The sequence below is a fragment of the Stegostoma tigrinum genome, chromosome 29 (genome assembly GCF_030684315.1).
Source record: "Stegostoma tigrinum isolate sSteTig4 chromosome 29, sSteTig4.hap1, whole genome shotgun sequence".
NCBI classification, from domain to species: domain Eukaryota; kingdom Metazoa; phylum Chordata; class Chondrichthyes; order Orectolobiformes; family Stegostomatidae; genus Stegostoma; species Stegostoma tigrinum.
In genome coordinates this window covers 27,247,268-27,274,293 of record NC_081382.1, presented here as the reverse complement: position 1 = coordinate 27,274,293, position 27,026 = coordinate 27,247,268, and the positions used below count along the sequence as shown (strand labels likewise).

The 27,026-nt window shown below is 41.0% G+C and overlaps 1 protein-coding gene across 5 annotated transcripts in view; it reads right to left on the bottom strand.

Moving 5' to 3' along the window:
- pbx3b (pre-B-cell leukemia homeobox 3b) overlaps positions 1–27,026 on the bottom strand; it is a 227,389-nt gene that overhangs the window by 173,249 nt on the left and 27,114 nt on the right. The gene's annotated exons all lie outside the window — the stretch shown is intronic.

Below are 27,026 nucleotides of genomic sequence, written 5' to 3'. Positions count from 1 at the left end.
AAAATCAGCAAGCTTGTTGTAGTGGGTGATTTTAACTTCCCCAATATTGACTGGGACTCCCTTAGTGCCAGGGCTGGAAGCAGGGGGGGGTGGGTGGATTTGTTAGGTGTGTCCAGGTCAGTTTTTTGAAACAATGTGTAAATAGTCCAACTGGAGAAGGGACCAGTATGGACCTGGTATTGGGGAATGAGCCCAGCCAGGTGATTTAAGTTTCATTCAGGGAGTATTCCGGGTACAGTGGCCATAATTCCATTAAATTTAAAGTTACTTATGGATAAAGTTAAGAGTAGTCCACAGGTGAAAGTGATAAATTGGGGGAAGACTAAATGCCACAATATTAGGCAAGAACAGAGAATGTAGGTTGGGAGTGGCTGTTTGAGGGTAAATAGCCGTCTGTCATGTGGGAATCTTTTACAGTCCGGTTGTTCTAAGCTCAGAACCGGCATGTTCCTGGGAAAATGATGAATAAGGATGGCAAGATTTGAAAACCTTGGGTGTCAAGAGAAATTGACAACTCAGTTAAACAAAAAAAGGAGGCATAAGTAAGGTTTAGGAAACTGAAGGCAGACACAGCCCTTGGAGAATACAAAGATAACAGGAAAGAACCCAATAAGGAATAGGAGGGCTAAAAGGGGCCATGAAATTAATACATAAGGAGTAAAAGGGTATCTAGGAAAAAGGGTAGGTCCACTCAGGAACAAAGGAGGGAATGTATGCACGAAGCTGGACGAAGTGGGTGAGGTCCTGAACAAATCCTTTGCATTGGCATTCACAAAGGACATGTTGGATGGTGAGTCTCAGGAGGGGTACGTTGATATTCTGGGGCATGTAAATATAAAAAAGGTGTTGAGGGCCAGGGAATTGGAAGTTTTGGACGAGGTGGAGGGCATGGGTGGTCTCACGGATGTAGGTGGGGAGTTTCTGGACCAAGGAGGAGAAAATAGAGTTGAGGTAAGTGGAGATACGTTTTGTGGGGCAGGAGCAAGCAGAGACAATGGGTCAGCCAGGGCAGTTGGAGTTTATGGATTTTAGAAAGGAGATAGAAACAGGCGGTGCGGGGTTGGGGAACGATCAGGTTGGAGGCTGTGAGTGGGAGGTCACCTGAGGTGATGAGATTATGGATGGTCTGGGAGATGATGTTTTGGTGGTCAGAGGTGGGGTCATGATCAAGGGGGCGGAAGGAGTTGGTATCAGAGAGTTGGCGCCTGGCCTCGGCGACTTAGAGGTCAGTGCACCATACCACAACTGCGCCTCCCTTGTCCGCGGGTTTGGGTTGGACCGGAGGGCTGCACATCCTGTTGGGGAGAGGTTGGAGTGGGTGACAGGGGTGGAGAGGTTGATGTGATTGATGTCACGACGGCAGCTGGAGATGAAGAGGTCAAGGGAGGATAGGAGGCCTTGGGGTGGTGTCCAGGAAGATGGGGTGTGTTGGAGACGGGAGGAGGAGTCAGTAGAGTGGGACGGGTTAGGCTCGCAATTGAACAAGTAAGTACGGAAGTGGAGGAAAAACTGTTCAGTGTCCAGGTGCGAGCAGTATTCATTGATGGGAATAAGGGCGGGCTGGGGGGGTAAGAGAATAAAGGTGAGTCCTTCACTGAGGGCTGACCGTTCGTCCACAGTGAGGGGGAGGTCTGAAAGGATGGTGAAGACCTGGCAGTGCTGAGGGCTGATGTTTATTGTGGAGCTGCTGGCTGTAGAGTCAATGAGCGGAGCGGCATCGGCAGATGAGTCCTCAGTGTTGGCAAGGACAGCGGTGGCTGCGGCAGCAGGTTCATCTCGATGTCAGTAGTGTTACCGGTCTTGGCATCGGAGGCAGCAGTGTCAGCACTGTGGATGGCGGCAGCCATACTGGAAGTGGCGCGTCAGGTGTCAGCGGATGTGACATCATCTGTGGAGTCAGTGGGTGCCATGAAAGTGGCCAAATGGTCAATGGTGGTGTGCACATTGTGGGGAAGATCCTGGGAAGGGCTGGGGACTTGGAGAGTGGAGGAGGCCTGTGTTGGGTGGCAGACACCAGAAAGTTTAGCGTACTTACAGTTTTTAATGTCTGATAAGGCAGAGTAGAATCGTGACTTGAGGTTGTGGATCCTGCGAAGAATGAAAAACAGGAGAAGTCTTTTGCAGGTCTGAGCGGGGGCAGCCTTGACTGTAGGGCCAAGAGGTGCCGGCACATTGCTGTGTGTGCTTGAGGAGTCGCACAGAAAAACATTTTTGGAGGATCTGAATATTCTATATGATGTGGTCGTCGCAGCTGGGGTCAAATTGGGATGGCCTCAATGTAGATTGCAGTCCACTGGGATGATCCAGTTACGTAGGGAGGTACTGAGAAAGGCAATGTGGCTGTAGTGCCTGGTTTGCTTCAGTACGTGGTCAAGCCGTTTCAGGGCCAAAGAGATTACCAAAGGGTTGCAGTGGGGCAGAGATCCACTGATGTCTTTCCGGATGGAGGAGGGTAACTTCTTCAAGGTAGGCATAGAAAAACTTTTCTGAAGAAGGGTCCAGACCCAAAACGTCAGCTCTCCTGCTCCTCGGGTGCTCCCTGGCCTGCTGTGTTCATCCAGCTCTACACCTTATTATCTCAGGAATCCAGCATCGGCAGTTCCTACTATCCCTATAAAAAGGTGTTGGGTGTTTTAAAAAGCAATAAGGTGGACAGGTTCCCAAGACATAACGGGATCTATTCCACAATGCCGAGGGAGGCAAGAGAGTAAATTACTGGAGTCCTGTACAAAATCTTTGCATCCTCTTTGTCACAGGAGAGATCACAGAGGATTGGAGAATGGATAACGGTATTTGTTTGCATAAGAAGGGCAACAGGGATAATCCAGGAAAATACATGACCATGAGCCTTACGTCAGTGGTTGGGAAATCATTGGATAAGATTCTTAGAGGTAGGATTTGCTCACATTTCAAAAAATATGGACTTAATTAGGAATAAGCAACATGGTTGTGCAAGAGTGGTCGTGTCTCAGAGACTTGATTGAGCTTTTTGAGGAAGTGACATAGATGATTGATGAATGTAGGACAGTAGATGTTGTTGGCATGGATTTTAGCAAAGCTTTGACCGAGGCTCTCATCGCAGGCTGATATAAAAAGTGAAGTCACATGGGATCTGTGAGCTTGTAGGATGGACACAGAATGGACTCTCAAAAAATAGGTGTTTTTCTGACTGGAGATCCATGGCCAATGGTTGTTCTGCAGGAATCAGTGCCAGGACCACTTTTGTTTGAAATACACACATTTTTATGATATAAATCATTTGGAAGAAAATATAGATAGCCTGATGAGTAACTTTGCAGACGACAGAGTTTGGGGGAGCTGCGGATAGTGAGGAGAATTGCCAAAGGATACAGCAGGATATAGACAGGCTGGAGACTTGAGCAGAGAAACGGTAGATGGACTTCAATCCAGACAAATGTGAGGTGACGCATTTTGGAAGATCTAATGCAGGAGGGAAGTACACAGTAAATGACAGAACATTCAGTAGCATCAACATAAACAGGGATCATGGTATAACAGGTTCACAATTCCCTGAAAGTGGCAACACAAGTGGGCAAGGTGGTCAGGAAGGCATATGGCATACTTCATTGGTTGGAGCATAGAGAATAAAAATTGGCAAGCCATGATTGGAATGCCAATCAGGGCATAACTTATACAATTAATGGTAGAACCCCAAATGGCGTTGAGGAACAAAGAGACCTAGGGGTGCAGGTGCACAGTTCCTTGCAGCCATGAGGAACTTTAGCTCAGTCACATTTGCAGTATTCTGTACAGTTCTGGTCCCCACACTACCAGAAAGATATGGAGGCTTTAGACAGGGTACAGAAACAGTTTAGTAGAAAGATGTTTGGATTAGAGAATATAGGTATGTGGAGAAATTTGGCAGCTGCAGACGTGTATATGCAGACTTCAGTAAAACGTTCAACAAGGTTCTATATGGTACACTGGTTAGTAAAGTAAGATCGCATGGGAACCAGGGAGAGATAGATAATTGAATTCAAAATTGACTTGAAGGTAGGAGATAGAAGGTGGTGGTGGAGGGTTGCCTTCCAGACTGGAGGCCAGTTACCAGTGGTGTGCCACAAGGATCAGTGCTGGGTCCACTACTTTTCATCATTTATATCAATGATTTGGACATGAATACAGGAGGAACGGTTAGCAAGTTTGCTGATGACACTAAAACAGATGGCACAGCGGACAGTGAAGATGACTGTCTCAGGACAATGGGCCCTTGATCAGATGAGCCAATTTCCCGATGAGTAGCAAGTGGAGTTTAATTTAGATAAATGTCAAGTGCTGTTTTTTGGTAAGGCCAATCAGGGCATAACTTATACAATTAATGGTAGAACCCTGAACGGTGTTGAGGAACAAAGAGACCTAGGGGTACAGGTGCACAGTTCCTTGAAAGTGGAGTTGCTGGTAGACAGGGTGGTGAAGAAGATGTTTGACACATTTGCCTTCATTGGTCATAACACAGAGTTGGATGTCACGTTGTGGCTGTATAGAGCATTGGCGAGGCCACTTTTTGTCTCCCTGCTATTGGAAAGATGCTGTTAAACTTGAAAGGGTTCAGAAAAGATTTACAAGGATGTTGCCGGGTTTGAGCTACAAGGAGCAGCTGAAAGGGCTGAAGCTATTTACCCTGGAGCATTGGAATTTGGGGGTTGATCTTGTAGAAGTTTATAAAATCATGAGGGGCACGAAATGGGTAAATAGATGACGTCTTTTCCCTGGGGTGAGAAAGTCCAAAACTAGAGGGTGTATATTTAAGGCGAGAGAGAAATGATTTACAAGGAACCTAAGGGGCAACTCTTTCATGCAGAGAGATGCATGTATGGAATGAGCTGTCAGAGGTGGTGATGGAGGCGGGTACAATTACAACATTTAAAAGGCAGCTGAACAGCTATATGAATAGGAAGAGTGAGAGGGATATGGGTCAAATATTGGTAGATGGTACTAGATCAGTTTAGGATATCTGATCGGCATGGATGAGTTGGACCAAGAGGCAAATTTCACATTATACAACTCTAATACTCGGATCCGCTGATCTATGTGTGAATTACATTCTGCACACCAGGAAGCCTGCAAACTTTGCAAAGCCACATGATCACTCTGCATATTTTTCTCTGACATGAAAGGATGAAATACATTCAGCTCTCCTGGCAGAAAACTCCCCTGATTTCTATGCAATCGTGAATGGAAAACTGCAAGACATTGCAAATAACACTTGCTCTGGCTTGTAGAAAAGGTTAACAGGCATGATTCGTTGCCAAGTATTGAATGCTTCCCTCCCCTGGCTGACGTTACAGCAAGTGGTAGACTTCAGTCAGGATCACCTTAGTAAAGCAGACACATCTCCACTGAGGTGGATAGCAGAATTTCTTCCAGAATACTCTGGACAAAAATGCGTGCCAATTACATGCTCTTCTCCTCATCCTCCTCTAGCAATTTGATTGTTGTGTCTCCTCTGTTCATTCTCCCTGCCATACTAAAATGTAAAAAGGCAGCAAGTCTGACAGCAAGACTGACAAGTGCAATGTAATCAGTGCAAGTTAATGAAGTGACAATCGACTGCTTTCAGAAATATCAAGAGACCAGTGGAGTTGGATGTTGCAGCATGTATAAGATACATCCTGAACGTAGTTCTCTTACCTTTAGATTCAGCTGGTGCTCCAGCAGCTGGTGGCTTACATAACCTGGCAGCTTACACTTGCTTACTCACCAGCCAGCAGACACAAATGTAAGAGATTCTAAAGCCAGTCACTTTTTGGAAACTGCAGGAGATGAGTGCTAAGAGTAATATGTGCTCACCTCCAACAATTGTATCAACATCCTCCATTGCACTGATGTTAGCAAAACCACCAAATCCAAAATGAATACAGGCTCTGTTCAACAACTTCTTCAGGTCTCTGACTCACAGGCTAGAGTGGGTGACTTGTGCATGGTGAGCAGTGAGCTGGAGGATCAGCTGACTGATCAGCTGTACAGCAGCAACTAATCTTAAATGAAGTATTGAACGTGATTGCTGCTTGAGACAGCCGAGGTGGGCAGGTGGAGAGAGGCAGAAATCAGATGTGTACAGCAATTTGAAGACTTGATTAACTGCCATTTTCTATTACCTGCGGGGAGTGGACCTCTCATTATAATGGATATTGAGGTTCCACTATAACTCAATTATGCATTACTACAGAACACACAATGATAAAGTGTCGCATAACCAATTTATTAAATGAATGTAGAAGATCTCATAGCCTGTGCATCAGTCTCATAAATTACATGATCTTTTAAGCATAAAATAAAAACAGTACTCCATATTTCCTACTGTACATCCTCTGTGCATATTCCATTGGTTCACTGAATTTCAGACAGAGGAAGGAATTTCAACAGATGGACTTGCTACCAGAAGGGGACTTCAGCAGCATGTTAAGAACCTGAAGGCCAACATAGCAGGTTTGTCATGATCAGTTAGAGCAGACAGGCATGGTGACAACCAGCACCTGATATTTAGAGCCTGTCTATTTAAAGTGACACCATTAGGGATCAGAGTTGATAGGTGCTACAAGTATCTTGGAAGAAACAGGAGCTTTAATGACGGAGTCTTAAACCTGGAAGGCTGTCCACAGCTCCAACAGGCATTCGTGGAGGTCATTTGGGGGTTACAAAGAGCTAACAGAGAGATGTTCTCTCTAGCAGGAAACAATGAAGTAGAATGGCTGTGAGTGTCTGAAGAGGATTGTGATTGCTTGTTCATGGATGTTGTTACCAAGATGTCCAACAATCTCAAGGCAAAAAATAACTTCACCAACATTCCCCTGCACAGTATTGCACAGGGAAACATAACTTGCTGTTCCACCCATTTCTCTCTTTTCGAACCTTCTCAAATCCTCATAAGAACACCTGACACTGATACTTGTCCTCTTATTTCCACCTCGCACCAATCATCAACAATTGCTCCCCTCCAACTTCTCATCACAATCCAATTCTTACATTCAAAACTCTCTGCTTTCTTCGCTTGTAAGATACAGCTCAGAACTTGAAAGTCTCATTTTCATCAGTGGTCAGGATAGTGATTTTTTTGGCAGGACCTGTTGTACTCTGCCTCTCTCTCGAGTTTCTTTTCGTTCATTCACGGAACAAGGGTGTCACCGGCTGGATCAACATTCGTTGTTTATCCCTAGTTGCCTTTGTGGAGGTGGTGAGCTGTGACCTGAACCACTGATATTAACTACACCAAATGGGCTGCAGCAGTTCATGGGCAATGAACACTGGCCCAATCAGCAACACCCACATTCCATGAATTTTTTTTTTAGAAAGTACCACAGGGATCTGCCGAAAAATACAGATACTTGCCACTTAACAGAATGAGGTACTAGAAATCAACACATCTCCTGGAGTGCATCGTTTTAGCACATGGAAAGATGGGGTCTCCCAGATTCCTTATAACAGAACTAACAGCCAAATGATACACAATTTATTCATGCTGATACAGTGCGACCTGTGCCTGAAATACAATTATCTCACCATGATAATGTTATACTCTTCCTGTTCTCTGCCCTAATTCACTGTCATTCTTTTCATCTCCCAAAAGTCCTTCAAACTTGATACTAGAGATGATGCTGCTGGAGGAAATTAAGGAATCTTCACAGGTCATGCATTCTGAAGAATGCAACACCAGATCAGTTAGACAGATCCTCTACCACCTCAAATCCAAGGTACGTACCTGAGTTGTCAAATGGTAAAGCATACGTCAGAAATGAGCAGAAACAGCCACTGAAGGCAGGGGAGCACTGGAGAAATCCCGTTGGTGGTAGAATATCCTTCAAGCTCTGCTTACCTGTCACAGAAGCTGAGCCTTCATTTGTATCAAGAGAAGCATTCAGGAGCAGAAATTTGAATCTGTCAATTTGTAAAGAAACTGAATAGTGTCAGGGAGTTTGTATCTACCATAACTGCCATCATGTCTCTGCCCTTGCACCTTGATTGAAATAATGATTATATACATGGAGCATCATACATATCAAGGAACTGACTATATACTGGTGTTAATGACCTGCACGCTCAGTCTTCCAGTTTAAATATAATGGAACAAGGACTCAGTTCAAAGGATTACAATGCTTATTTCGTCCCCACACTTATTCCTCTCAACTGCAGCCTGCCGTTTCACATGCCAATAACCAAACGCACCCTTGCATGGTTGCAGGTAGGGCAGATTTTGAACTTGGATTTCAAGGCTCCAAAATACATGGATGTTGCCATAAATGTCACAACATTCAGGGGAGTCTGCTTACAACTCTTCTGAAGCCACAGAGCTAGCATGATGTAGAAGTGAAAGGAAATTTTGTAATTTTAGTAGAGATACCAAACAGATGTTTAAGTGTGTCATGGATAGAGCTCTATAAATGTTTATGCACCATAAAGTTCAAATCTCTAGTATCAAAACATCTTCATTTTTGTCACTCACACAATAGAAAGATTATTGAATGCTTTGTGTTGGACGGGGGGGGGGGGGGGCAACAGATTCAGTACACATTCAGGGAAACATGGCTGAACTGCCCCTGGTGAGCGGAATCAAATGAGCCTACATGGTGCTCAGTGCACAACTGTCCAGGAACTCTGCCATATCACTTCATGTTGTTCCTCCTTTACCAAAGATGAAGTGCAGTTATCCTTCTCCAGCACTTCCAGCCTTTGCTGCTCTATCATGTTTTAGAACACGTAGCACATTACTACGATACCCCATACCCTTGCTGCCTATATTGTAAAACACCCAAAATCTGTCCAGGCACTCAATCAAGTTTTCAATATCCCATCAACCAGCTTAATGACCATTCTAACTTTCATGTATTTTCAGTCATACATTTCTTGTGCATCAGCAGTCAGGCTCCTCACAAGGGTCATCAATCATGTTCTTGTCAACAAGAAGCCGGTCCCTGCCTCTGTTTGGTACAGGAGGTCTCTGGGAGACTTTACTGATACAAAATGAAGACAGTGTAGCAATTTCCTGCACAGACATGCATGATAATCTTTTGGTGGTTACAACTTAGCTGCACTTTAATAGGTAGTATCCCCTGTGTCTAATAAAGATTACTGGTTAATATGAAGGTGCCTTGATTGCTACATGAGTGCAATCTGCAAATGCCTAGGCCTGTGGAAATCCAGGACAGCAGCAAATCCAACAGCCCTCTCAATCTGACTGGTCTGACCAGTTATAAAATGGATATAAGCAGAAGGCTGAGCAAACATGACAACAGTGACTTGGAAAGTGCACCTGTACACAGCAGAATGTAAAATCCTGCAGCTGTCATCAGCAGATCCCTGGAAGACGCCAGAAGTCAAGAAATTCACAGCTGTGGAGGCTTTACTGCCACTGGTAATCTCAATCCATTTGGCCTACTGAACAAAAGGTTTTGTTTCAGGGGGCTACAGATATCAACATATCCAGTTGAGAGAGTTTCAGCTTCCTCAGTCATTTGTGCAAAATCATGTTCAGAAATCTGGTCTTCTGTTAGTTCACCCTGTGTTGGTGGCAAACCTCCTGTCAGCTGCAGCTCCATGATCATCTGTTCTGCTCTGTGGAATGTGGCTAAGGAGAACACAGCTTCTGCTACAGTTTTTTGTTCCTCAAAGATCTAATGGTTTAGTAGTTCTTATGTTTCTCTGATGGCTGGAAACTATGAAGTGCAGATAGAAACATATTAAAAGGGAAGCTTCGGCCATTCAGCCAATTGATCCTGCTCCACCATTCAATGAGATCATGATTGATTTGCTTGTAACCTCAACTCCATTTGCTGGCCTACCCCTTAAACCCTTTCACTCCCTTATTCATCAAGAATCTATGTACTCCCGCCTTAAAAATATTCAATGACCATGTCTCAATGCTCTCTGAGGAAGAGAATTTCAGATTCACAACCCTGAAGGAAAATGTTCTCCTCATCTCCATCTTAAATGGAAGACTATTTATTTTTAAAGTGTGTCTCATAGCTCCAGTTTCTCCCACAAGAGAAAACATTATTTCAGCACCTGCCCTATCAAGTCACCACGGTAGCTTACATGATTACCTCTCATTCTTCTAAACTCCAACGAATATAGGCCCAACCTTTCTAACATTTCCTCGGAAGGTAACACCTTCAAACCAGGAATCAGCCAGGTAAACCTTCTGAGAATTGCTTCCTATGCAGATACATTTTTTAAATAAAGAGAATAAAATTGTATGCAGTACTTTGGATATGATGTCAAAAATGCTTTCCATAATTGCAGCATTCCACTTTTACATTCCATTCCATTAAATATCAATATTTAGTTTGCCTTCCCAATAATTTGGGTATCTCCACACTAACATTTTATGCTTTGTGAACCATGATACCCAGATTCTGTTGTACCTCAGAGATCTGTAATCTCTTCTTTTAAAAAATATGTTGCATTTCTGATCATCTTCCCAAAGTAGACAAGGTCACATGACCTACATTGTACTTCATCTGTCAATTTTTTTTCTCATTCATGTAATCTTTCTATATCCCTTAGCAGACTCCTTCTATCCTCTTCATAATGTTCTCCACTAGTATCTCTGTGTCCTCAGCAAACTTTGCAAATGAATAATATGTATCAAAGTCTTGAATGCAGGATCTACATATAAGTAGATGAAGCTGCAAAACTGATCTTCCATCCTTTTCCACTTGTTACTTCTTGTTAATCTGAAAGTGACCTATTTACTGTTGTTGTCTGTTTCCTATCAGTTTACCAATCTTCAATCCATGCTAATGAGATACCCCCTACATGATTTACTCTTACTTTGATGTAGCATGTTGTTGAATATCTCCTGAAATTCTCAGTACACATCCACAAGTTCCCTCTTATCCATGTTGCTTGCTACTTCTTCAAAAAGCCATAATACATTGATTTCCCTTTCACAAAACCACCTCTCTTTCTCATTGCATTGAGAATTTCTAAGTACCCGCTATAATTTTCTTAATAACGGGTTCCAACATTTCCCAATGACAGATGTAAAGCTAACTGGTCAGTACTTCCCACTTTCAGTCTTCCTCCTTTCTTGTTCTGGGAGAATCTTTCCACAACCTAGGGACTTTTAAGATATTAAAAGCAATGCATTTCATTCAAGTAATTTTCACAGTACCCCGCTCCTGGTGAATGCAATTGTTTTAACTGTCTCCTCCTCTTTCACCTCATGATTTACAATAATTTCTCAACGATTTGTATCCCCTGCAGTGAAAAGAGACACCAGGGCAACATTTTCTTATTTTTTGGCAAAGTGTTTTTTTTGAGCATGATTCAGATTCATGGCAGCCAGACTGCCATTGACAACTTTTGTCATGCAATCTCCTGCACTTCGGTTCATTATGAATACAACCAGCATCTTTGGTAGCCATCTTGCAAATTGCATGGCAAGAGGTTAAGTGCTCACAGTTGCCCAGATTTTGGAACATTCATGCCACATGTCATCATATTTAACTTCAGCTGCTTACCACTTCATGCACTGCAAGCCAGGAACTGCCTCTTATACTTTGGTGTTCCAGCATTATCCCAAATGAAACAGCTCAATAAAAGAAGTTAGCTCCTTGTTTTGCAGACAGGGATCTTGAGATGCTGATGGATGGGGCGGTAGATAGGAGGGAAGTCCTTTTCCTCTACTAACCAGCAGTCAGCCTGGACAGTGATAGCACCTGGGTCAGTGAAGTGGTCGAGATGAAATAAAATACACAGCAATGTAAAAAGATGGCAAATGATCATCTGTTCTTTACAAAGGTAAATGCATTCACTTTCTTTCTGCTGCTTCACTCACATTCACAGGTGATGATCTAGTGGTATTATCGCTGGACTGTTAATCCAGAAGCCCAGATTATGTTCTGGGGACCAGGATTCAAAACCTGCCACAGCAGATGATGGAATTTGAATTAAATAAATATCTAGAATTAAGAATCTAACAATGACCGTGAATCCATTGTCAATTGTCAGGAAATACCCATCTGGTTCACGAATGTCATTTAAAGGAAACTGCCATCCTTCCCCAGTCAGGCCAACATGTGACTCCAGACCCACAACAACATGGTTGGGCAATTATGCTGCTTAGCCAGCAATGCCCCTCATCCCGTGTATGAATAAGGGGGGGACAAAAAAGGTCTGCCAATCACTCTAACGCTATCAATGTACACACCTCTCACCAAGATTCATGGACTAAAACTCTCTATTGCAAAAAGCATATCCATTCAAAGGCTCTGACCCACCTCATCCTCCCAAACTACTAATCTATCCTGAACTCTGTGCTTTCTACTCTCAAGCTGGGGACAACCTCATCACTTTGCTTCCTCTTATATCATCCCTAAAAGTGCTTGAATCCACTTCCATCACACTCTACCCTCCTTTTATCTCACTGCAGGAAAAGAATTCTCACAACTGGGCCAAGAGGATGAAGGCCAGCAGTAGATCACTAGACAAGAAGGTTCCTCTCTGCCACATGAAGAGATAATGCTTGATTTGACTGAGAAGAGTGAGATTGTTCTACACTGGCTAGGGGAAGCCATTGAACCCTCAGAGAATGTACTTGCAAGGCTTTCACCTCACAGATTTTCACTTCAGCATATTCTCTATCTACATTAGATTTGGCAGCACAATCTGGTGAGTACTTCACTGGCACATCTTCACAGCTGACCAAGGAAGAAACACCTCAGATCTCTGGCATTCAGAGTACTGATGGAGTCCAGGCACCAGCTCAGCCTCGGGTAGATGATCCCACGGTCTCAGGCATTTACCACTTTTCCAAAATTCATAGACAGGCGCAGGAGCAGAGGCATACTGTAAGCTAGATCAAAAGATGAAGGAGTCTACCAACATTATCAATGTCATTCTGGCTCTTCCATATCATGTGCATGCCTGATTCTATGAAGGGCCTAGCTACTGCCATGCAGTCCCAGGTCCATCACACTCAATGTCTATCAACATGCACTCTATTATTCTTACCACAGGTGCTCAACATCAATGGCAAGGTGAAACAGGATCAAGAGACCTCAATTTTATAAGATACTCCATTCTGTCAGGGAAACAGGGTGGTGCCAGCAGGCACTCACAGGGAGGGTGAACTGCACAAGGATCCACGGCATCTTTTTCTCAAGACATTCCAGAGGTGCTTAGCTCCTTCATCACCTCCCAGCATGCAATGTCAAATCTGCAGGAATCCAAGCTAAGGAGGGTGAACCTGTCTCTGAGCAGGTCACTTTGAGAAAGCTTGGGCCCTCTAAGCCCAAACATCCTAGGGGTCGACCAGGTAAGTTTTCTCAACCAATGGAAATCTACAGAGCATGGTCTCTCTCCCATAGCTCTGGAAGTCAAAACTACAAGTGCACATAGTAAGAAGGAGAAGAAGCAAAAATAAATTTTCTGAGGTCACACAGGTGCCACGAATGACATCATTCGTGAAAATAGCCTGGCCCTTTTGTAAATATATTTTCTTTGGCACTCTTAGGATGTTTGCTCCCATGTCTTTGCCACTGTTGAACCTGTTGGTGTCACATCCATTTGCAAGACAAACAGCCTCTTCAGAATCTGAAGAAAAGTGCTGTCATGGCTAAGCTAACAAGGTGTAGAGCTGGATGAACACAGTGGGCCAAGCAGCATCAGAGCAGCAGGAAAGTTGACGTTTCGGGTCTGCGTTGCTCATCTCTCATGACTTCTCAAATGCAGCTAGCATCAGACATCACAGATCCTTGAACCATTATGTTTTTGATTGCAGCTGAGGAATTGAAATTTAATGCGGATTATACTAAGGCATCCAGGATTGTGGTTGAAATCATACAACATGAGGGGTATGGATAAAATGAATAGCAAAGGTCTCTTCCTTAGGGTGACAGAGTTAAAAACAAGGTGGCATATTTTTAAGTTGAGAGGAGAAAGATTTGAAAGGGGCCCAAGGCACAATCACCCTGACAGTGGTTTGTATATGGAATGAACTGCCAGAGGAAGTGATAGACGCAAGCACAGTTACAGCATTTAAAAAACATTTGGACAGGTACATGAATAGGAAAGGTTGAGACAGATATGGGCCAAACACTGGCAAATGGGACTAATTAAGTTTTAAACTTGGTCAACGTGGACAAGTTGTACTGAGGGGTCCGTTTCCATGCTGTATGACTCTTTGACAATGAATAGGGATTGTGGTAGGACCTGCCCTACACAAATCATCTACTCTTACACACACCACATGGATGAGAGCGTGGAATCATTGAAGATCGTCTGAAGGCAAAGGCTCATTCTATCTAATTAGATATACATGGAATGACATTGTCATTCAAGGCTGGAAGGTGTATAATGGGAAGATCATATGGCCACTCTCCCTCATTGCAAATTGGCCTGCTGAGGAAAGCTGCACAAAATTCTGTCTCTCAGGTTAAATGCTGTTCTACATAATGCTCAAGTATTACAAGGCTATTTAGTAATCTACACAAACTACAACAGATTGAAAGCCAACTGACGATGAAAGGTTGCTCAAGATTGCTCCTCATCTGCTGCCTATCGTGAGAGACATCACTGCACAACATTGGGATATCTTATGCTATGTGAAACCTTAAAGGCAAACCTAAATATAGCACAATGTGAGATAATGGGAACTGCAGATGCTGGAGATTCCAAGATAATAAAATGTGAGGCTGGATGAACACAGCAGGCCAAGCAGCATCTCAAGCAGCTTTTGTGCTCCTGAGATGCTGCTTGGCCTGCTGTGTTCATCCAGCCTCACATTTTATTATATAGCACAATGTGATGTGAGTTCCGTGCCTAGGGCCTGTAAAATGTATATACGGGTAAGTGAAAGATACCAAGCACACAATCACATAGATAAAAAAGCATTTATTCAGTCACAGAAAAGTTCAATGGCCACAAAACTAACTAGGTGCACATGGCCATTGGACTGGCCAAACATTGCCTGCTATACAACCAACAGAAGGACATACATCAAAACTATGTCCAAAGCCAGCTCATTCACCTTGGAAGTAGTGTTTCAATTGAATTATGTTTTCATATTTTATATGATTCAGTGTTGTTCAGTTTCTCATGCTCAGTGCTAAATAGCTCTATCATGTTCTCTCGAATATCCCTCCCAGTCAATGTCCTGATCCTCATTCTCATTTTCAACCTCAAATGTTGCCAATCCCCTACTCCTTCTACATTCAGATATCCCTCTTTTGTCAGCTCACCCTTTCTGAGATATACTGAAAACCTTGGAAGGAGGTAGGAATCTGTGAGTTCTTATGTCTGTTCATATCATAGTAGCTCCCAAGATATCTGGTGTATACCTCCAAAATCTGCTACATTTAGTAACAAAAATAAGCTGAATGTTGCTGCAATGGAAACCTTTCTGTTCAAGAACTCTACAGGTTTGTGTTACGGCATTCTCTAGGCAACTCAAGGTCAGTCTATACTCTGTCCAGCTGGGAGAGGCCAGCAATATTGAAAAATTCCACTGCCCGAGCTATGTCACCCTCCTCATCAAAGGAGAATAAAAACTGGTGTAATCTAGAGAAAATGGTATCAATGACACCCCAGTTACATTTTTGGGTGAGGACTGGGAGATGCCACATAGGTCTCCAGTTGCTCCTTGAAATGAGTGGCTGGCATAACTATTCATGGTCCACAATTCATAACTGTGAGTGAGTTGCAGGCTCCACATCAGACACTCAATACTCCCTTATCTTTCTGAAATTTGTTCACTGCCCACCCCCACCCTCCCAGGAAGAAACAAATTGAAATACTACCCCTCTCCCACTGTATGAAAAGGTTAACCATCCCTGCTCTACAAGATCTCACCCCTCTATCTTCAATTGCTCCTGTTCACTAGTTATTCCCTCAGCAACTCAGTGCAATTAATCACATCCACATGTTAATTTTCCTCGGGACACCATGGACAATAGTGCCCAGGAATGACATTGGCCCAGCCCTGGCACTAACTTGACAGAAAAGTCCCCACTAAGAATGAGGCAGATGTCTCCGCAGCATGCGAATTAACAAAATTTTAATCTCCATTGAGATGGCATTTTATATTATGGCCCAATCCCCAGATTGTGAGGTCATGGATAACCAGACTCTGGTAAGACCAAGCATTTGACTGTGGGCTACAATCAAATGAGACCCTTAACTGAGTGTGATGGTTCTCCCTGATTTAACCAGTAGCTCCCAGTGTTGCTACAAAGGAATGTTCCGGCTAGACTTTCAGATTTAGCCATTTGCCTGAAAATCAGGCTATGTGTTTGCCATGTAAGCTATTGGTACATGCTGGAGGTATGACATTGACGTAGCATGGTAAAATACAGCAACATGTCCATTCCCTTCAATGTTCTGAACCATGATAGGTGCCTGTCGCTCCATCTGTATTAAAATGCAATGCAAACCACAGGAGCTGTCAGCCTCCAAGCAAGTGCAACATCAGTAATCACTGAGAAAGCAAGCTGACTGCCATAAGATGCATCCCAGGGAGATGCATAAGTTGCATGTGTGCCCCTGCTTAAATTGAATCAACATCTTGAAGCAAGATCATCTCTCTCCACTGTACTGATGTCATTCATAATTAACAGAGCTACCCTGCCACCTTCTGCAGCGTCTTCTATAAAAATGTCATGTACCCTTGAATATTCAAGTCCCAGCCTCTGTCATCTAGCAGCAATGTCTCTGTAAGAACTATCAGGTCATAGATATTTATTTATATTTGAGCTGTGTTGTTACAAATGCATCACACATTGAGATACAGAACTATTTTGTCTTTTCACTATTTTCACAACCTCTATGCTTATCTGCTCATACATGCTTAAGTTTGTATCTTGAATCTTCCTGGCGCTGATTATCATTTCCTTTATTGCAACCTACTCATTAGTGTTGTCCTCTCTCTTGAATTTATCTTATTTTAGCTAAATTGAAAAATTGCTGTCAAAATTTAGTTTAAAGTCCTCACTACTGTCTGAGTTACATGACTTGCCATAATATTGATCACACCATAGTATAGGAGAAGACTGTCCCAACAGTATAGCTCCAATTTTGCCAATTCTAGTGTTAGTGACCGATGAATCAAACCTATTTCTCCCATACCACACATACAATGCTTTCATTTTAATCAGTCTACATCAACTTTCTCATAAATCATACTATCTCTAAGACACTGAGATACATTTGAGAGATAGTAGGAACTGCCAATGCTGGAGAATCTGAGATAGCACAGTGTGAAGCTGGATGAACACAGCAGGCTAAGTAGCATCAGAGGAGGAAAGTTTGACGTTTCAGGTCGAGACCCTTCTTCTGAAGAAGGGTCTCGACCTGAAACGTCAAACTTTCCTGCTTCTCTCATGCTGCTTGGCCTGCCGTGTTCATCCAGCTTCACACCGTGTTATCTCAGATACGTTTGAGATTCATATTGACTCTTGGGGAACATCTGTGCTCTGCTTTTGCTTTGAGCCCTGCTCCTGAATGTGGGGATCCCACATTCTGCACATTCAGAGCCATAATTGTCCCAGAGAAGCATAAATGACATCTAAATTCTTGGCATCACTTCCAAAGCATGACATCTCCAATACCTTGCCTTTTCAAATATTCAATCACCAGCCCACATGGTCCGCATGAATTGTCAACACACCTTGAAATGCTCTCCAGTTAAGTGTGGGATTTGGCTGGTCCATTTCAGGCTCGCAAAGTGCAGGATTTTGTTCGCCTCCTTTATCATCCATACATGACAAAACCTGTTTCCCTTCAACACTCTCTTCAAGGTAAAAATTGCCCTCATTGCTTTTCCTTCTCTATAGCCTCCACCTACAAAACAGACAAATGCCTAATCCTGGATCAATAAAATCTCTAAACTGAATTAAATAAATCAATTTTATGATACTGATGTATTTTCAAAGACTAAAATTACAGGTATGATAACAACTTGCACTGTCACGAAAATAGAATCTAGTTAAAATATTAGTAGCAAAGTTTATCAAATGCAGTGTATAACATCTCAAAAGCATATCTGTATCAGAACATTACTGCTTATTAGAAAACAAAATGGTAATTGTGTTGTTTCAAATCATTCGGATAACCGGAATCTATCTTCCAGTATCAGAATACAGAATCCTTTTATTTCAGAAAGAACAGAATGAATTGTTTCATCCACATCTTGCAAATATCACAGTAGCAACCATATGCTTGGTTTATAATCAATATGATGTTTGCAGGATGTCAGTACTTTTTCCATTACTATAAGTGACAGCACCTCCAACAAAAATCTGTCTCTATGCATGTGCAAATAATTCTTACATCATGCAAAACAGCTGTACCACCGGAGCATCACTTAAAATAAAATGTGAAGCCTTGCAAAAATATACAGAATGGAATGATAGTATTTATTCACTCACGAGTTACCTGGAGAAACATGAATTCAAAGTCTTTTTTTTCCTTCCATGTAATACCGAAAAGTTCCTGCAACTGTGGAGTTGCAATTACTCTAAAGCTCTCTTCAAAAATTAACTTTAGGGCAAAATCAATTATTGCAAATTAAAATGATATGAAACACATTATTTTAATGTAATCTTCACAGAATTTTATGAAACAAATTCAGAATTTTTGAAGGAATATATCAGATTTTTGAAAATCCATTTTATAAAGCAGCACATGCAATATTGTAACTGATGCTGCATAAAAGCACTATTTATGCAACTCAAGCACACTTGCAACATAAACTAAATATTATAAGATAATGTAGCCTTATTTGGCAAAAAAAAAGTAAAATGCTAACAATAAACTCATTCAATTGAAATGGAGAGTTACCAGGAATAAATTTTTGCTTTCAGTTTTAATCAGGTTTCATGTCTTAAACACGCTTTAGTCAGTAACGCTAGATACTATGCCTCACAACTTTGGCTCACCTTTCGAATTCCACAAGGGATACTGTGTCAAGACTGTTCAGGTTTTTTGATGACTGCTGCATGGGTAACTAACGTGTAAATGCAGATATGTATGGAAAACGATTCTGACAGTGATGTATTGCAACTGGTACCAGATGTCGACAAGGGACGCTCGGCCAGGCACAGGGGGTTACACTGCAACAGAGCGCAAGCTCCCAACCAGTCTACTATATGATCAGGAGCCACTCATCCTCCTATCATAGTTTCATTACATCAATCAGCACCCATTTACCCCACACATTCACTTAATGCTTTTTTTTTGCTTCAACATTGTGGGAAATAGCAGCAGTTTCAGGCATTCCAATTGCTGCTCCATTGGGAATTTCCATTTCACAAATCCAGCCTTTCTCCTTCCACTTACAACACAAAGCTTTATAACCAATCTAAAAAGCCTTGCGGGATTACCTACAGCTATCACTTAGACCCAAGGCAACATTATCTATGTGCCTATTGATTGGGCTGTTGGAAGAATGCATTTTCTAAAATTACTAAACATCTAAGAATTTGAATGTATGCAGCATTTCATGTGAAAAAAAAGTCAAAATAGCTTTAAACTAAGCCCAACACGTACGTATATATAGCTGTACAAATGAACAAAACGTTTGCTGATGTCATTCCTTTCCTTCTAAAAGAACGACCAGACTAAAATCATATTTACATTAACACTATTCACAGCAGTGTAAAACAATTTTGATAGCAAAGTTCAAACACAGGGTACATTAGAATGGGGATATATTCAAAACAACTAAAAGACACACAAACATACTGCAAAAATATGAGATTACTAAACAAACAATCTGTCAAATTAGGACATGAACGAATTGTGTGTTCTTTATTTTTTTCTTCATGCAAGTTTCTCTTTTTTGTTTCTTCATACAAGTATTTCAAATAATACAGTGGATTAGGTCCATCTGACAAGTTGGCACTGTGCGTTGATTCAGGTTGAATCTTTAGGCCTGAGATTAACCCATTTAATGGGACAAGCTTCCCTAAAAAACACAATTAGGTTTTTCCACATTTAATGCTAATTGCGTATTGACCGAACAAGTTGAGCGTACCTCTTGAATTCCAATTGTCATTCCACAACAAGTTAATTTAAATTTCAAACCACATTTGTTTCAAACATCAAATTCATATTGGCTGACAAATAACAGAAACACTTGTCAAACTATGCTAGCCTAACCATCAATTGCACAGCAGAAAACAACTTGTGTTTGAATTAACTGAAAAGAAAAAGCTTGTTTTCCGAATAATAATCGCATTTTACGTGAATTTTTTTGAAGAAATTCTGTCTAGTTCTTTCTGACACATTTTCAAAACAACTACAGGATTAATGCTTGGCCCTTATTTAATCACTGGCTAATTTACTCCTGACAGAAAGTAAATTCCACTATTTTCTGCAAGGCTTTATGAAATTGCCATCATTTTTAATTAATTCTTAATTAAAATATATTACACCACAGCTTCAACCCATCTCTCTTGATATTCTAACATAATCAATTCAGGACCATTTACATATCATTAATTAAAAGCCTTCCTCTCTCATCCTTAAAATCATAATGAGGCTCTATTTCTCATTAACTGCCTTTAAGGAATAAAATAACAATACGGCCGAGTACAAATAGCAATTTCAAAAATAAACCCTCTTTCAGAGTTCAGATAGCTAACCAATAATCTCTACCACCCATAACTTGATCATACATTGGATATTTCTTTAGGATTTAAACAGCGTTAAAAAAAGCAATCTGCTGCATATTTTACATTTCACCAATCATGAAGCACTACATTTTTTTTCCCTAAGTACCAATAAAGTCCAACCTAGAATTGGTCCTGGTACACTAAACACATTTTTGGATCAGTAAGGCTGGTGCAGGCTAACAACCAATTTCTTTTACAAGGCCACACACTGTCTGGAATGAGTTGTTACATAACAAAAAACACACGCAGAGGTTCATGTTTAAACTTAGAAAAATCAATTCAGACAGCTTAAAACTAGAGAAAGAGTAAGACTGTCCAACAGCAGGATGAACGGTTAGCTTGAGAAAGTGTTTGCAGACCAACTTTTATTCTCACTCATTTGAACTTATTACCAGTAGCCCAGAATTGTTCTAATATTCTACATTTATTGAGCATTTACAATATTGTACGTCATTTCTGTGATTGCACTGTACATGATTTAAATGATATGAAATACATACTTATTCCTCTCTCTTAGATCAGATAAATCAGATTCTTATCTCTGTAGCCAATCATTTGCAGGTGCACCAGCACAACTTGTCAAGACAGCTTGTCTAAGCCTTCACATCAGGCAAAATCACTGTAGTTGTGTTTTGGCCTGTTGACAGCAATTTATTTTGACATGCTGTCACAATACCAGCATCCTAGACTCTTTACACTAAGGTGCCAACAAGTTCTGCAATACTTTTGTGCTGCCAGATGCCACAGGTTGAGAGTGAGAACACTGACACATTTTAATGATTTTTTTTTCCCTGTGCGTTCCACAGATGTTGCAGTATGACTATGTCTGCCTAACCATGGCATGCTGACAGCTAAAATCCTGCAACTCGATAGGTTTCTGTCTGCAAAGGACACTGACACAGTTTGCCAGTGTCAAGATGCCAGAACAAGGCAGATCTCTTCAAACAGGATCATGTCCGATATTTATGCTTCATTGTACATGCAACAATCTATTTTCCATAATGGCAACTGCAAAATTCAATTTTTGATTGCTTCCCCATCATAAATTTAGAAAACTGTCTGGTCCAAAACTTCTATCATGTCTCACCTGCAAACTAGTGCACAAAATGTATTTGAATTTCGTAAAATACAACACTGAGCAGAAAAAAAATACATTTTAAAGGTTACACAAGTCACATGAACTCATGAATACAGTATGTTCTTTCAATGTATCTTACACATTTCAAACCTATCAGATGGTCTAGATGACTTTCTCAAAGCTTCAGCACAATGTCTATCTTGGGCCAGTGGCTGTGGTGTGGACAAACTGGACATATAGATTCATACTTTTATTATTCCACCCTCCCTTCAAATAAATGCATTGCCTTCCCTCAAAGCTTCCTCAAACTGAATGTACAAGATCTGGAAGTTGTTTAGTGGAGAATCCCATCTGTGAAACTGCCTCCCAGCACTGTGTACAAGCTGCTAACTCACTGTTCAACCCGATTTAAAATATAAAAAAAAGTAGCTTACTTCTACATTATAACTGAGGACTTAAGATTAGGTTTTAAAATGCACACATACTGTTATCCATATAATGAAGCTTACTTTAATCTGTTTTTTTTTTGCTCCCACTGAGGTACAGTAGTTAAATACATGTGATCATATTCTGCCATACAGATCACAAATGAAAATCGCACCTACTACAATCATAGCTCTGGATTGTAGTCACTGATCTCATTTGGGAGGCATTTCAACTAGTCAGTGACAGTGCACTGGGGAAAATCAACTAAGCTCTTGATTGGGCTGAATGGATCAATTCCGGGCACTATGTTATATTTAATCCGTTTGTGTTCACAAACCAAAGCCCCGCTTAAAAGGGCATACTTTTAAACCAGTAGAGAGATTGGTATTAGTCAAAACCGCCAATCACTAAGGGGTATATCTGAGCGCTGTGAAGACGTTAGCAGAACTGCACCTGTTGAGGCTTCCCTGTCAAAAATAGTTTAGGCCAGCAGCAATGCATGATTTATTCAAGTTAGATGACTTTCCAAGCTTCCGAATGATATACCTGGCCTCTGCTTTGTCCTCCAGCCCAAGCCAACAGTAAAGCCAGAATAAAGAATACATTATCTGGAGAAATTCCAGGAAAAAGGGAACCAAAGTTCCGAAGTATCCTTCAAACAGGAAGAAAATAGAAAGTTTTTCCGTCAACAAAACACAGTTCTGCCAAATGTAGCCTCAACTACTCTGAATACCTCATTAATTAATTGAGTTTCCCAATATGCCATTGTTGCACATCCATTTATGCCCACGCTGCAGCACAGATCTCTCAACCAGAACTCATGTTCCAATCTTGTTGGAGGAAAGGCTTTGATTAGCTAAAAACAAAAGCTTGAAAGCTCTCTCAGCATTTAGGGAGAGTAGAAGGAAACCTATCTGAACAGATTCCACTATTATATTTGTTGCTAATATTAAGCTTACAGACCCAAGGTTGCTTTAGGACATTTGCCTGCCTTTCTGAATACATTTTGATGTCCCACGACACCTCCGATGAAAGAAACTGATCAATTAAAACTATGAATTTAATGACAAAGAAAAGGAGACTACAATAAAGGAAAATTGTCTTTATGATAATATCAGATTGATAACACAATCAAAAGCCAATCTGAATGTAGAAGGTCTAAAGGGGAATTAATAACGAAATAAGAGAAGCAAACAGGAAATAGAAAAAGACATTGGCAACTAACATAAAAGACCACAAGGCCATTTGGCCCAGCAGATCTGCTCTACCGTTCGATCATAGCTGATGGGCCTCTCAACCCTTTCCTATTGCCTTCTCCCCAAAACCCTTATACCCCTTACTAATCAAGAACCAATCTATCCCTATCTCTAATACACTCAATGAGTTGGTCTCCACTGTTCTACAACAATGAGTTCCATACATTCACCACCTTCAGTTTTAATGGATCATTTTTTCACATTGAGGTTGTGCCCTCATGTCCTAGCCTCACCTAAAGTGGAAATATATTTTCCACATACATTTTATCCAGACCTCCCAGTATTCTGTAAATTTCAATCAGATCCCCCCTCATCCTTCTAAACGCCACTGAGTACAGACCCAGAGTCCTCAACAAAAGGGGTCCCAAAAGTCTTCTATATAACTAGCATATAATCCATGCAAATAATAAAAAGGTAGTAAAGGGGGAGGAGCTGATTATGGCCAAAAGAGGACTTCTGCATAGAAGCAAGGGAACTGAAGTATTGTAAGAATACTTTACCAAGGAAGAGGTGCTGCTTAGCTCATGGTGAAAAAATAATTCAGACACACTTAGAGTTTAAAATAGAGAAGGAGGTAATGGATAGGCTTTCTGTATTGAGGTAAATAAGGCACAAAAAGCACATGACATGGATATATTGAGAGAGAAAAAAAGACATTTATCAAACGTTTCATTTTACACTCATCAGGACAATTCACAAGAATACTAATAAAGGGTAAAATCAACATTTATACTCAACGAGAGGAGAATGTTAATTGGCTTGTAAGTGAACTCTGATTGTTAGAAGTGTTGCTGTGAAGAATGCAGCAGTTCATAACTGACAGTAAACTGCCAGGCTTTGCTTAGATTTTAAACCAAGGTAGGGGACTCTGTTTGATCAAAGCATGAACCTGAGAAATGAACAGAAAATGGCTGTTACTTACTTTGTCGGCTTAAAGCACATCCAAAGTGGGCACGTTCATTCTGTGTGCAGAGAGTAGGACCCTGTCCGTTATTAAATGTAGCTTCCAGTACACAAGTGCACCATACTGAAAGTCCGACTGATAATCCTCAACTGGTTCTCAGTTTCTTCACACACACAGGATTATCCCGCAAATGTAATCCAATTACAGAAATTACATCTGATGTTGGACACTACGCTGGACATTTCATGTCATGTTGCGATGTGATGTCAGATATGCACATCCCAAAATTTGGTGAATCTTATCAAATAGGATACATCTTTAGCTGTTTGCAACAGGCAAGGTACTGACTGTACCCAACCAACTGATGACTACAAAACTCACAACAGTGTCCAACATTGGATGGGCACAAACTTGGCCTGATTCAAATGAAAATAATAAGTAACTGTCTTTTCCTTCTTCATTTTTCAGGACAAAGCCTTAGCAATCAGATTAATACAAAGAGAATTAAGAAAGAAAACTGTGGAGGCACAGGCTATAACTTTCCAGTTAGGACGACAGTGGATTGGCGAAGAGCAAATGCTACACTATTGTTCAAGGGTGTCTATGTATTTAAGTAATTGATCATGAAAAATCAAGTTGACAGTATGTTTAATACAGCAGACTTCATCCTAGGCTTTATTATAAGTGCGTAAGTATATAAGTAGTTATGTTAAACTTGTATAAAACACAAGTTTGGTATCAACTGGAATATTGCATCCATGTTCTAGGCACCACATTAAGGATGTGAAGGGATCAGAAAGAATGCAGAAATGATTCACAAGAATGGTTTCCGTGTTGAGGAATTTATATCAGACAGACAGACTAGAGAAGTTGGGACGAAGAAAAGGCTGAGGAGATTTCAGGTTGAGGACATTAAAAATGATGAGGGGGTGTATATAAAGAGAATAGTTCTTCCCATTACTGGAAGGGTTAATAATTATAGGGAACAGATTTATGGTATCTGGCAAAAGAAATAATAGTGACATGAGGAGGAACTTTTTCACATCAAGTTTCCAGGATTTGGAATGCACTGCCCTGGAGACGGGTGGAGGCAGGCTCAAGAGGGAATCAGATTATTATCTGAAAAAAAAAGTATGCACAGGGCTAAAGAGGATGAGGTGGGGGAAGGGCATGTGGAAATTGCAACGAACCAGCAGACTTAAAGGCCAAATGGCCTCCTTAGTGCTGTTATCACTCTGTGGTTCTGGGAATTAACCTGCTGAATTTACATTTAAGTTTTATAGCCAGGATAAATGCCATGTGTTCCAGAGTTAACTCAACTAAAAAAGCAAATTCATCTGTCATGCAGACTTCAAAATCTTTTTGGATAATGTTGTAAATTGCAGAAACAGCAAGTTAACTATCTAATAAATTAATATTTTCCACGAGTATTTAAGTGTCACCTTCTCTGTTGCTACTTCTCATTTATAAAATTTGAATGGTGTTTAAACACTTATTACTATATGATATTATTTCTTTCTTGTATTTTACTTACATCTTCCACAAAACTCATCCTGTTTTACTTTCTCATCCGTTTTAGTAATTTAACATATCCCTCCATAAATTGCCTGCCTCTTTCAACCCTGTCAGATTTGTATAATGTCTGTAGGAGCTTCACCAGGATGTTGCCCAGGCTTAAGTGTTTCAGCCAATAAAAGAGATTACATAGGCTGAGATTGTTTGCCTTGGAGCAGAGAAGGCTGAAGGGGGACCTGATTAAGGCCGGACAAAATTATGAAGGGCAGTCAATTACCTCGGGACATGGAATTAAGGTTAGGAGTAGAAGATTGAGGGAATTTAAGGAGAGCTATTAGAAATTCACTGTCTGAAAGGGTGCGAGAAACAGGCATCATTGTAACATCACAAAAAGAATTCAACTGCCCACTTGAAATGTTCATAGCATACACGCCTATGGACCAAATACTGGGAAATTAGATCAGAGTACATAGGTGTTTGATGACTGGTGAGGACATGATTGGTCGAAGGCCTCTTTTCATGTCATAATTTGTTACGAATCTAGTTGATTTATCTTTCAACTTAAATTGGTCTATACATTCATTTTGTTGAAAGCTTTTGAAAATATTGCTTATTTTACTTGGTGCAATTTTTCAAACTTAACCTTATCTTCTGGTTATTTTCTTCAGTTTGCCATCATACTGTTGAAATATCCTTTTTAGAATCAACCTTATTTTGTCCTGATATTTAATGATGCTGACTAAAACATAACCAAGAAATGTTGTTATACTGTGAACACTATCTCCACTGATGTTCCATCACTTACAAATGCTACTCTCATCAATTGTGAAAACAAGAGATCCAGGTAAAAGTTATCCCTCAAGAGGTTTCAAACCCATTAGTTAGAAAGACAAGCTAGTACCTCTTCAGTCAATTCTACTGCTTGATTTCTCTTAACAAATCTGAACTGGATTGTTTGAGGGCACCAAACATGAAAAGATTTTGTCTTTATATACCCTGGCTTAATATTGAACATTAAATCATCATTCTACTTTATCTGGAGGTCCGCAGCAGATTACAATATGGCTCATTTCTCACCATCAAATTGGGTCATCTCAGAAACAGTCTTCATTATCAAGATTTTATCAACCAACCTGTTGAGACACGTTATGACACATATCTGGAGTAAGTGGGTTTGAATCACCTAGCTCAGAGGTGGGGACACAACCACTGTGCTA